This window comes from Heloderma suspectum, chromosome 10, assembly GCF_057233095.1.
Source record: "Heloderma suspectum isolate Gila_16-S chromosome 10, 16-S_ref, whole genome shotgun sequence".
Taxonomy (NCBI): Eukaryota; Metazoa; Chordata; class Lepidosauria; order Squamata; family Helodermatidae; genus Heloderma; species Heloderma suspectum.
In genome coordinates, this window is record NC_139467.1 from 10,275,506 (window position 1) to 10,289,400 (window position 13,895).

At 44.0% G+C, this 13,895-nt stretch overlaps 1 protein-coding gene across 1 annotated transcript in view; it reads left to right on the forward strand.

Annotated features, from left to right (window-relative positions):
• Nucleotides 1–13,895, forward strand: part of LOC146337656 (uncharacterized) — a 39,274-nt gene that overhangs the window by 18,831 nt on the left and 6,548 nt on the right. The gene's annotated exons all lie outside the window — the stretch shown is intronic.

Below are 13,895 nucleotides of genomic sequence, written 5' to 3' on the forward strand. Positions count from 1 at the left end.
CGGGGCCGCGCCGGGGCGGGGCGGGAGCCGGCATGTCTTGCGGTCTTGTCCCGCTTCGCTCCTCGCCCTGAAAGCGCGCGTGCGGGGTGGCGGGGCAGGAAGCCACGAGCGGCCCCCTGGGGGAAGCTTTGGCGGGAGGTGCGCCCTTGGGTGGCCTTCGTTGGCTGGCCTGGATCTTACCCGGGCCCTCTCTCGCCTCCAGCCCCGTGGCCAGCCCAAAAGTTCCGGGGAGGGAACAGGCCAAAAAGTAGGGAGGGCAGCTCCTCTGGTGTGCGGGCCTTTCAAGGGCAAAAATGTAAACTGCTTTTTAAACGTTTGTTTGGGGGGAGGGCAGAGAAAATTTATGGGGGCAGCCCCCCCCCCCAGCCCACTCGCCTCCCCTGGTTGGCATTGGAGTTTATTTCTGGTAATATACTGTAGAGAAAGAGGCTCTGGTTCCAGGGGGGTCCAAACGGGCAGCGAGCACTAAAATTTCCAAACTGACTATAGATCATTGCCCTCGCATGCCTGGACTCGATTCACTCTGCTTCGATGCCTCTTTTACACAAGACCACATGCTGGTACTGCATGTTCATGATTCCAGAATAAGGACCATTGACCATTCTTTGGCCCGTGTCAGCCTTGGAGATTAGAATCCAGTTCTCCTGTTTAAAAAAAAGAGAGAGAAATCATTGAAAGAATGGAACTAACGCAGCCTTGTATAAGCCTTTGACTACAGATTGTGAGTATGGCAGGGGTCGTTGATTTGGGGCAAGGGATTTTGAGGCCAGCCCTGCAGAGTGAAGTGACCAACTTGTGCACCTGATTGGGGGAGTCATGAAAAGGCAGCACATCTTGGGTTGTTTTAATTTTTAAAAATATTATATTTTTATTGCCCGGGGGGAGGGCGCAGAGGTTTGTGGTATTTTCTGTTTCAGATGCCAAAATAACTTGGTTGCTATCGACTGGGTTTGCACCATCATGGAGGGAAAATAAACCACAGTGGCTTATTTTCCCTTCTCATGCATGCTGGTCCCAAACCACTTAATTAGCATAATTATCCTTGCCCTGTGCGAGTTATCGTGATGTCTGAACCCAGTGAGGATGGGTGGCTGGGGTGGTTTACAAACCACCCTGAAACCTGTAGCTTGTTCTGTGGTTTCAGGGTGGTTTGTAAACCACCCCAGCCACCCATCCTCACCAGATTTGGACGTCATGACAGCCCACACCCGGCAGGGGTAACTATGCTAATTAGGCGGCTTGCAACCAGCATGCATGGGGAGGGAAAATAAGCCACGGTGGCTTATTTTCCCTCCAAGATAGTGCGACCCCGCCCACAGGGTATTATGCATTCTTGCTGGGCAGTGGGCATCTGCAACCTTGACATGCTGGGCAGTGGGCATCTGTTGCTGATGAAACCCAAAATAAAAAGCCCACTAAAAAGAGATCACCCACAAACCAAGACAGTAGAAGGCCAATTATATGTTTCAGCCAACCATTTCTCAAAAATAGGGAAGAATATTCAAAAGAACACTCAGGGTACAATTTAAAGAAACAAGGCACAATTAGATGCCTAGACCATTACCAAGATGATCAATTCAATTTATCTCTGCAAGGTTGGGGAGAGAACCAGTCCCACAGTCACAGTCAAACACAGCATACAGCTCCTGAGAGGTAGGATAGAACAATATCAGCAAATATTCCATCCGTTGAACCACAGCATCCTGTTTAGGGTGGTACTAATGCTAGCGGAAACAGGCTAGGAGCAATTTGGCTCAGGCTGTCTCTAACAGCAGCATGAATTTAGATAAGGAAGAAATAAATGCAGCTGGTTCTGGACTCCAGAGTGAAGCAAACTGTGATCAGTGTAAAAATTTCCCAGCATTATTTAGTGGCAGAATACAGGAAATCCTAAAGGATTTCCCTAAAGCTCATATGAATCTACAACCACATTTAGATATGTTCAATACAGTGATACATATCTTGGGGGGGAAATGGTTATTGGCTATTGGGCTGTATAGAAATGTTATAAATAAATAAGCCCCAGACCTGATAACATACCTTCAAATGCATTAAAATGCAATGCAAGCTGGTGGGCTTCTTTTTTACCCCTTTCTTTACTTTATGCAACAGGACAGGTCCTTTCCCACATATATGGCGTAAGACAATTTTAGTTCCCATATATAAGAAAGGTGAGAGGCAGGATCCCAATAAGTATCGCCCCATAAGCCTCTTATCTATAATTGGGAAGATTTACTCCAAATTGTTATGCAAACGTCTTCTGGATTGGATGGGAAACTCTATAGTGATAGGAGACGAACAAATTGGTTTTGCTCCTGGTTGCTCAACTTTGCACCACTGTTTTGTTTTGGCCCATCTAACTTAAAAGTATTCTAAACCAAAGGGGGGGGGGCGCAATTATGTTCCGCATTCATAGATTTGAAATCCGCTTTTGACTCAGTTTCGAGAAATAAGTTATGGGCAAAATGAGAAATGTGGGGTATTGATAAAAGACTTCTATATTTGATCCAAATCATCAGACAGAAGTTCAAATTAGAAGTAACTCTAGTGGTAGCCTGTCAGAACCAATAGTATCAACTAGAGGTGTAAGACAAGGTTGCATTTTAGCTCTGTTTTTATGTAATATTTTTTCAGAGTGATTTACCCAATGCTTCGAATACTACAGACCCCCACCCTCCAAAACTGGCTGACTCAAAGATTCCCATTTTACTATATGCAGGTGATGCTGTTTTAATATCATGGACCAGGGTTGGCCTCCTGCATCTGCTGGCAGCGAATACTAGCTACTGTAAAATCAACTAGTTAAGCATTAACTATAATAAGTCTAAAGTGCTGTTTTTTTCAAGACGCAGGAGGACTTTTGGATGGTCTGTGAATGGGAATCGTATTGAACACATTTCAGGCTATAAATATTTGGGTATATACATCCATAAAACTCTCAACTGGTCTCTGCAGAGAGATAGGGCTACAGCAACAGCCAATCATGCTTGATATCCAAGTTGACGATATCAAACCAGCACCCTCCAGCTTTACTCCTCTAGCTTTTCGACCCTGAGTTGAAAACCACCTTGCAGTGGTTCCTCTCCTACTTGGATGTCCGATTCTAGAAGGTGGGGGATTATTGCGCTCCGCCTTGGCAAGTATGCTGTGGGGTTCCACAGGACTCTGTTCTGTCCCCTGTGCTGTTTAACATCCACATGAAACTGCTGGGGGAGGTTATCTGGAGGTATGGACTGGGGTGTCACCAATATGCAGATGGCACCCAGCTCTATCTTTCCTTTTTATCAAATCCAGGTGAGGCAGTGGCTGTCCTGAATCAGTGCCTGGGCATGATAATGGACTGGATGAGGGCCAATAAACTGTGACTCGATCCAAACAAGATGTCCGTTGGTGGCTCATCTGCCTGGCTAAGTGATGTTGAAACTGTTCTGGAGGGGGTTGCACTCCCCCTAAAGGATCATGTTCGTAGTTTGGGGGTGCTCCTGGACCATGAACTGTCACTGGAGGCAGAGGTGGACTCAGTGGCAGGGAGCACCTTTTATCAGCTTAGGCCTATATACCAGCTCTGTCCTTATCTGGACAGAGATAGCCTAGCTACAGTTATCCATGCTCTGCTAACCTCTCATCTGGATCACTGCAATGCGTTATACATTCGGCTGCCCTTGAAAACAGTCCGGAAAGTTCAGCTAGTCCAAAATAGGGCAGTGAAATTATTAACGGGTGAAAATGAGGTTCTGACTTTGCCCCAATGGGTGAGAGAGTGTAACCGCAGCTGGCTTAAGGCTGTTTAAAAGTTCAGTATGTTCGAAAATATATTTTAAAACTTAAGCAGGAAAACAGTGAATACTCTTTCAGCTTGTTAAACAAATGAAAACATGCTACACAGGAAGTCTTAAGATATGAATGGTTTAGAGGGAAAAGTAAACGCAAAAGTACATCACATACAGAAGTAAAATATGAAACATGCAGTGAACTACAGAGAAAATACATTTGTACTCATGAACCACACAGGTTACATGTAAAGATTACACTATGCAAAATAAACTACAGTTTAACTCTTGTTGAGGCCTATTAAAAACAATGTTAAGAAAACTGTATTAGAGTATCAAATGGAATAGTTATAACATAAAAGTTATAGTAGGCCCAGCTAGCAGCAGCAGTTTGAATTGTTACTTAAGTCCACTTAGAGAGTAACCCTAGACAGCATCTGGGGGAGATCAGATTTTTTGGTTTCCCAGCTCTGAGCTTGTAGACAGCGCTATGGGCTCATAGCCAGGAAACCGTGCTCCCTACCCCTTCCCGCTTGTAGCCGGGGCAGAGAGATCCACGGCAGCTGCCCCTGCGTGCTTGTCCCTGCGTAACACAGAGCGCAGACAGGGCAAAAGGGGGTCATCCCCGGGGGTGGGGAGGGGAGGAGACTGCGGAAGCTGTTCTAGACAGTTTCCTATGTAGTCTCCAGCCCCGTTTCCGCTCCCTCCCCAAAGCCACGCTTAGATGCCTAAAATCAGGCATTTAAGGAAAACCTCAAGGTAGCTGGAGCATGGAAAGAATCCTCTGTGCTTCAGCCTCCCTGCACAGGATAGGTGGGTGTCTTGGACTTCAGAGAAAGTTGGAGGCAACTGTCTGTCTTAATAGGATTGCACCCTTAAACTTTTACCAGTCCAAACTAGTTAAATGCAGCGGTGTAGTGGTGGCGGGTCGCGCCGGGGTGTTGCTCTGGCACTTTTTTTGAAGCCAGCCCCCAGCCGGGTCGCAGTCTGCTAGGGAAGGAGGAGGGAGCAGAGGGCCTGCGGGCGGCTGCCTCTTGGCTGCCTCTCCTCTACCATGCAGAGCCGGCCAGACAAAGGGAGCAAGCGAGAGAGGGAGCCTGAGGGAGCTCTGCAGCCTCCTCTCACCCCCCCCTTCTCCTCAGCTCTTGGCTTCTCCGCCAGTCCCTTCTCCGTGCCTGAGTGCCTGGAGCTGCCCTCTGGAGCTGCCCTCGTCTCTTGCAACACCGGCCACCTGTTCGGGGCTGCTACTGCTGGGCGGGGGGCGCTGCCACCATTATTTACATATGGGGCCGGGCAGGTGGCTGGTTTGCGCCAGTTTTTAGGATTTATCACACAATCCTATGCATGTTTACTCAGAAGTCAGTCCCACTATGTTCAGTTGCCAATTGGGCTTTCTCCCAGGTAAGTGTGCATAGGACTGCAGCCTTAGCTGCCTTCCCAAGATCTCTGTAAATTTAATTTGAAATAAAGACCCATTGGATTGCACTGTTAATTCTTGAACATTAATTTCTACAGTAAGCAAAATTGCCAAATGCAATCTGCTCTGTCAGCTACACTTTTTGGTACAAGGTTGGCATGTATCTGGACAAACAAACCCTGGTGGGGGGAAGGGAAATGGGGAAAAAATCGGTTGTGGGGGGAGGAGAAAGAAGGTAGGGATGTATGTGTGTGTGTTTCAATCCAGCTGGGTGTGTGGATGTTTCTGTTGTGGGATGGGAGAGATATAATGAAGGAGCTTAGGAAAGGCTAATGGGCAATGTTGGGGTGCTTAGGGAGTGTGCAAGGGGGCTGTTTAAGTGAGAAGGGATCTGTCCATGAGGGCTGAAGCACCTTGCTTCAGTTTTCCCTCTACTGTTTTATTTTACTCACTGGTGAGGCTCAGACTTCACAACTTTTTCCCATTTTAAAACGTTCTCACTACTTTCTACCCAGAATAATTTTCCTATCTGGACTTTCTGAGTCCTACAGCTTGGACTCTGGGAGAGGTCTCTTTCAACCTTCCTTTGGGTCCACAAAAGCCTATTCTTCAGATCTCTGCTTGGGAGAACAGAGGTGGGAGAGGAAATAATGAGCAGGGTTGGTGAGTTGGGGGGAGTACAAGGGGGTCTGCCGGGCACACCTGGTGGTCTTGGTGAGCACCAGTGTGCCTCTGGGCGCCGCATTACCGACCCTGGCTCCAGAGGGTGTTACTGAACTGATAAAACACTAGAGTGAAAATAAAGAACATTTGAGATGTTGACCCCGAAAGCCACGAACATTTTCTAAAGGGAAAGTGAAAGGATTAGAAAATTTGAACTCTGTAGTTTGACGTAACTCTTATTACGGTCCAATGACCAAAGTAGCACAATAATCAGCATAAAACACGTTGACCAGTAACAGGAAATAAGATGATATATGTATAAAACCAAAAAAGTATAGAAGTTCTAGACATTTCAGAAATGCTCTAGACATTTCAAAGAATATATATATATATATATTTACTGAGTGAATTGAGTGAATTCTTGATGGATTTTGCTTGCTGCTGCAAAAAATTTGGCAGCAATAAGAGTAGTGGATGCTTTTTTTATCAGAAAGAAATAACAGGACATAAAATGCATCCAAGTGTCCTGGCAGTTCAGATAGAATGGGATCAATAAATTTTTATGATGTCACAGTAGAAAAGCAGTACAGAACAACATGGGTCACTGTTTCAATCTCTCATGAATCACAGGGACGCTTCCGTTCATAGTGGGGTGTTTTACAGAATCTCCCCTCCCAAGACAGCTGAGGGGAGGGAATTGAGACATGCCAATGTAAAAGCTCTGCGATACTTCTGGGCTGAGAGTGAACAGCAGTAATTTGCTAGTTTGTGAAATCAAAGTGCAGTATCAATTAAAATGGAATTCCCCCCCCCCTTCCTTTTCTCTAAAACTTTAGACCATACCGCTATATAGTTGAAAGCTTCAAATGTTGCATTTAACCAGTGATGTAGTGGCAAATTCAGTAGTGCGGGGCCCCTTTGTGACAGTCACAGCCATGCCCCCTTCTAAGATTGTACAGCCTTGTCAGATATACAGCCTTCAACTGGGATCTAAAACAGTGCAGCCGAGAGTAAGGCAGTGGTATTTCAATTGGATGTCTGAGAGAAAAATGCAGGGGTGTTAATCTTTTTCACCCACTCACTCACAAACATTTTAGGTTTTCAAAATATGATACTCTGTGGAAGCTTCAGCATCTCAACTCGGCCCTCATGGACAGATCCCTTCTCATTTAAATTGCCCCCTTGCACGCTCCCTTAGTGGCCCAACATGACCCATTAGCCTTTCCTAAGCTCCTTGATTATATCTCTCCCATCCTGCAACAGATGGGATGCCAGTACTTTTCCATCTGCACAGGCTGCCAGTCCATGATCAGGCCCAATTCAAAGTGCTCATATTAACATTCAAAGCCCTAAATGGCATTGGGGCCATTGTCTGAAGGATCATCTCCTCCCATATATATCTGCCCAGACCCTAAGATCACCTTCAGCAGTCCATCTCCAGGAGCCCTCACCAACAGAAGTGAGGTGGGTGGCTACTAAGAAGAGGGCCTTTTCTGTTGTGGCCTATTTGCACGTAACGACAGCCCGTGGGTTAAACAAATCATGGGCTGTCAGGTACGAGTGGGAGAGAGCAAGCATGCTGCCTGCAGCAGGCCAGCCACTTTCACTTTTAATCAACAACCCATGATCAGTTCCTTTATGAGTTGTTGAGCATGACATCCAAACTCAGACTGATAGGTTGTTTAGGGGGTAACAACCCAGAAATTAACCCAACAACAAACTGGGTTAACAGCTGAGTTGTTTAGCCCCCAAACAACCCATCGGTCCAGATTCGGACATCATGCTCAACAACCTATGAAGGAGCTGATCGAAAGTTGTGGAGTAAAAGCAGAAGAGGCAGATGCACAGGAGGCAGCACACTCATGCTTTCCCGCGTATGAATGATAACCCATGAGTTGTTTCAACTATGGGTGGTTGTTATATGTCAACCAGGTCACAGTCAAACATGGGTGCACCGGAGGATCTCATTTCACCAAATCAAAATTCATTTTGGGTACATAAAGCTTGCCTAAAAACCATCTAGTATATTTAAAAAAAAATAGATGGATAGATATAATTAAAACAAGCAATATGAAGCAGGAACAAGTCACATGAAAATGTATTGAGGCTACAAGGCAATTTTCAAGAAACATACATTTACCAGGAAATCTGCATATGTGACAAAAGGAGCAAGCAAAGCTGTGAAAGATGTTAATGAAAACTTCGATGTGATAAAAATACTTTTTCTGCTCAGAGATACAGTAGTTTCATCCTCAAAACTAATAAAAACAGATCTCCTTACTATTTTTGTAAATCTTCAAACTTCTAAAAATTATAAAAGTACAGCATAAATTAGATCTGTTAGACTGAGGACAACCTATTTGGGAACATAAAAATTGGATGGATATTCTAAAAAATTACAAAATCTGATTAAGTTGCAATTTGAAGCTTTCATGGGAGAGACTACTGTATCCTTACAAAAAGTAAAAATAACACATTTGCGGTTATGGAAATATGAAACGATGTTCCATACACTGTTACTAATTAATGAGTGTAGCTCTTGGGGAAATGTTACAATGAAGCAGTGCAATGCTCCTCTGCATGTAAACTGTTAATCGGTTGAAACAGTTCTTACGTTATTTAAATTCAAGGGGAATATTGTAACTATCCAGCAATGGCAGGGAATGAAAGCACAGCAGCAGCAGGATGGAAGGAAGGCATAGAAGAGGTGGGAGAGGAAATAATGAGCAGGGTTGGTGAGTTGGGGGGAGTACAAGGGGGTCTGCCGGGCACACCTGGTGGTCTTGGTGAGCACCAGTGTGCCTCTGGGCGCCGCATTACCGACCCTGGCTCCAGAGGGTGTTACTGAACTGATAGAACACTAGAGTGAAAATAAAGAACATTTGAGATGTTGACCCCGAAAGCCACGAACATTTTCTAAAGGGAAAGTGAAAGGATTAGAAAATTTGAACTCTGTAGTTTGACGTAACTCTTCTTATCATCTTAACACACTTTATTACGGTCCAATGACCAAAGTAGGACAATAATCAACATAAAACATGTTGACCAATAACAGGAAATAAGACAATATATGTATAAAACCAAAAAATTATCAAGTTCTAGACATTTCAGAAATGTTCTAGACATTTCAAAGAAAAAAATACATATTTACTGAGTGAATTGAGTGAATTCTTGATGGATTTTGCTTGCTGCTGCAAAAAAATTGGCAGCAATAAGAGTAGAGGATGCTTTTTTTATCAGAAAGAAATAAAAGGACATAAAATGCATCCGAGTGTCCTGGCAGCTCAGATAGAATGAGATCAATAAACGTTTTACGAATGTCACAATAGAAAAGCAGTACAGAACAACATGGGTCATTGTTTCAATCTCTCCTGAGTCACAGGGACACTTCCGTTCATAGTGGGGTGTTTTACAGAATCTCCCCTCCCAAGACAGCTGAGGGGAGCGGATTGAGACGTGCCAATGTAAAAGCTCTGCGATACTTCTGGGCTGAGAGTGAACAGCAGTAATTTGCTGGTTTGTGAAATCAAAGTGCAGTATCAATTAAAATGGAATTTGAAGTTAAACTCAAGTCAACTTGATATTCAGTGTCTGCTAGGCGTTGCCTGAGCGTTGCTCTGGCCTTCTCATAACCCAGAAAAATGAAATAACTAGGGGAGTGTCCATAAAATGAAAGCTTTTAAGATAAAACTTTAGTCCAGAAACATTGAGATGCATCTTGAAAGTTTAATGGAGCTAGGCCTGCTGGGGAAAAAATTAACTTCAACCAAAAGTTAAAAATGGCAAGCCAAGCCCTAGTTTCAACCTTCTGGAGGCCAACTTCTAGTCTCAAAGCAGCATTGGAAACACAGCGGGGCACCTGAAGGACAGCCCTCAGAAATTTTGATTGTACTGCTTCCATGGGGGCAAAACTGGGATGGGGCCAAGTTGTGCTCTGTACAGGAGTTGGGCGAATGATTTGGCCACAAACAGCTTTACTTCTGCCAGTACATAGTGAGCTCCTCTTGTACGGAAGAAATTTTAAACAGCAGTGGCACTTCTGTGGGCTGTCTGGGTGACATATTCTGCATGCACCTTTCGGCTGCCGTTGGCTTGGAAAACAACACCCAGGTATTTAAAGGTCTTTGCCTGCTCAATCTTATGGCCATTAACAATCCAACTGTATGTCCTTGGTCTTTTGGTGAAGACCACAATCTTTGGCTTCTGATAATTGATTTGCAGATGTTCATCATGACAATATTGGGCCAGGGCCCGCAAGGCTCTCTTCAAGCCTATAGGTGACTGAGACAGGATTACCGCATCATCGGCATAAAGTAGCACCGATAGGTGTCTGTCGGCTGGCTTAGGAGGGTGGATGTCAAAACGGTCAAGAGCTTTAACTAATGAGTTTATGTAAAAGTTAAACAACAGAGGAGCAAGTATGGAACTTTGCTTTACACTTTGAATGTTGAATCAGGGCTAAACAACAGACCCTCAAGGTTACATCTAATTTTTAAGGTGGTGCTTTCATGTAACTTGTATTACAGTGGCAATCCACTGAAGTAGTAAGTGGCGATCCACTGAAGTAGCCTCAAGTTTATGTTAAAGTTTATCTCTAGAGATGGAATCAAAGGCAGATTTGAGATCTACAAAGCTGTGAACAGGGAGGTTTTAAGTTTATTGATGTGTTTCTGCACAAGATGTTGAAGGATTAACGCTTGGTCCATAGTGGATCGGCCTGATCTAAAGCCAGCCTGTTCATCAGCCAGAATGTTTTCATGTTCCATCCAAGTTTGAAATTTCCAATAGAGATGCCTGGCATATAGCTTGCTAATTAGCTGATTGGGCAGTAATTGACTGGGTCATATTTCCTTCCCTTTTTAAAGATGGGGATGATGATAGCCAAGCCCCAATCTGGAGGAATATGGGCAGTTCGATCTATGTAAAGACAGTAGCTAGAATAGGAGCCCACCAATCAATATTTCTTTTGATTAGCTCTGGAGGTATATAGTCACAGCCGGGGGCCTTGCCAGGTTTTAGTTGGTTTACCAGATCAATAATCTCAGAGATTGAGACAGGAGGCCATTCAATAAAGGGTCCTGAGATACGCTTCATCCGGAAAGTAGGTGCCTCCTCTTCTACATATAGTGCATGGAAATGTGTCTTCATATCTCAGAAGAAATTGACATAACCCTTCTAGTTATTTTAGTTGGTGCTATTATAATGGCAAGATATAGAGGAGAACTTTATCTACAAAGCATAAGGGAGAACTTCTGTAGACTGTCTTCAAACTCTGAATCCAATATCAGAACTATGGCAGTTTTTGTTTTGAAAAAACTGGGAGAGGAGTACATCCTGCACCTGTAATTCCTCCAGAAGGAAGCCTGCTGCAATGCCTGCTGGAACAAAAGAGTCCTGAACATTATATTTCTCAGTTCTCAAGTTTCAACTGCAATGACTGGCGTAATATCCTTCCAGCTTATTTTGCTGACTTGGAGGAAGTTCAGGTGAATAGCCAGCAGCCCTTTGAGGCCCTGAGTTCACTTCAGCAGATGTGTCTGGAGAGGAAAGGTCTGATGCTAGCAGAATCAATAAAGAGATACATTTTGAGCCTCCAGAACATCATTAGCTTGCTGAACTCCAAAGACTGTCTCCAGGTCTGGATGGAATTAATAGTGGTTCTACCATTCAGGAGAACAGATATAGGACTTTAATATCAGGTGCCTGAATTATTAATCTTCTGGAAAGAATTGGATTCTTATTCCATTTTTTAAAATTTTTCTGAATGTTAAATCTATCCCACGTGGTAAGACGAAAAGTTCTTTCCCTCCCTCTTTATGAAGACTGATCATAGCATTTCATGATGCTGCCATCTGGTGACGTTTTTTGGAAGCTGCACTAGACTGAACTAAGGCATGTTGTTCTTTTAACAGCATTGATTCAATATATTCACTGTATTTTCTATAAAAATGTAATTCACATCCCCAGGGGGATGTGGTTAAGTACGCATTGAAATATGTAAGACTGACAAGAATGTATTGTTTTTTTGTTGCTCAGTCGTGTCCGACTCTTCGTGACCCCATGGACCATAGCATGCCAGGCCTTCCTGTCCTATGCTCTCTCCCGGAGTGTGCTCAAGTCCTTATTTATTTATTTATTTATTCATTCATTCATTCATTTCATTTCTATACCGCCCAATAGCTGAAGCTGTCTGGGCGGTTCACAAAAATTAAAACCAAACAGCACACAAAACAATTTAAAATATATAGAACATTAAAACCACAATATAACAATACAACCACAATAAAACCTAGCAGCAGTGCAGGAGTTTAAAATACAGATTTAAAACAGCAAAGCTAAAAGTTTAAAAAGCTAAAATGCCTGGGAAAATAAAAAGGTCTTCACCTGGCGCTGAAAGGAATACAATGTAGGTGCCAGGCGAACCTCACCAGGGAGCTCATTCCAGAGCCGGGGTGCCACAGCAGAAAAAGCCGTTCATTGCATCGGTGATGCTATCTAGCCATCTCATCCTCTGCCGTCCCCTTCTCCTTTTGCCTTCAAGCTTTCCCAGCATCAGGGTCTTTTCCAGGGAGTTTTCTCTTCGCGTTAGGTGGCCAAAATATTTGAGCTTCAGTATCTGTCCTTCCATTGAGCACTCAGGGTTGATTTCCTTTAGGATGGACTGATTTGACCTCCTTGCAGTCCAGGGGACTCGTAAGAGTCTTCTCCAGCACCACAGTTGGGAAGGATTAATTCTACATATGCTATAAGCTAGTTTTAAGTGCAAAATATGTTCTTGGGGCTGGGGCAAGGGAGTTTGCCGCAGGTGGGTTGGTTAGTTCTTGGAAGCAAAAAGCTCCTTAACTCAGAAGGGCAGCCCTTCAGCTGGGTGCCTCTGAAGTTAGCTGTAAACCTGGTTGTGTTAGAAAGAGAGGCCCGCTGGAGTCTGGGTTCAGAAACTATGAATGTAAACTCAGTTCTGGGGCCCATCTACATCAGAGGTTTTCTCCAATGCTGCTGTGCCTTAAAGCTATAAGGGACACATGATATTGTGGCCACTCTGCAGCCACCCCAGAGTTTACCTGTGGGGAAGTTGCATTTTTGCAGAGTACTTTTACTGTGCTGTTTTTCTTTAATTCAGCTCCCCTGTGGTTCAGCTGCTGTGTGCCCATCCCTCTGTTTTAAAATCAGTATGATTGGGGCATTCCTAGGGGTGTGTCTTTCACCTGGCCATGCCATCGGTAACCTAGGTAACTAAAGTAACTTGCTTGCTTTTCCAACACATCAAAGTCCTAGAGCGCTCTTTCGAGCCTTCAGAATTGCCCTGCACTTCCTTTTTGCCAGTGGGAATAATTAGCTTCAGTGATTATGTACTTCATTGATGTTTGCATTACTTCACTTCTCCAAGGTTGTGTTAAATCGCTTCTCTAGTGTTGTGTAAAGTCATTTCTCTGATGCATAAGAGCTTTATCTCAATAGTGATCTGGCAAGGTCTCAGGATCATGGGAGCCTGTCATTGTGAGCAGGGAGAAGTGGCCAGGGAAGGAGAAAGAGGGTTGGAAGCTATAACTCCGGGGCAGTTTGCTGGAATGGGGCAAAATTGAGGGGTGGGGTGATCTCATGGGGAACCTTCAGATGCTGCACTGGAGAATCGGGGTTTGGGGTTTCTTCATTGAGAGGACATCTGTATGGTTCTTCACCCTGACAGGAAACCAGGTTTAGCTGTATTTGTCAAGGTGTTGGGTTGATGGCATATATTATTTAAATTCCATTTAATCTATTTATTTAGCCACCCCAGACACCTTGCGAGGATTTCAAATTTCTGTAATGAAATCTATTTATCATCTCTTTATTATCATTATTGATCATCTTCACTGTTGTCGTCATGATCAGTAATCTTGGCATTGCCCTTATATCCTCACTCTGATGCTTACATTCTTTTTGGAAGAGTGAGACACCTGTAGAAATGAGGTATTTTGAACTGATGCAGCACCTGACAGCCCTATTACAAGATTAACCATGAGTTCTGATAATCTAATTGTTCTTGCCTAGATGGGCATTTTGCT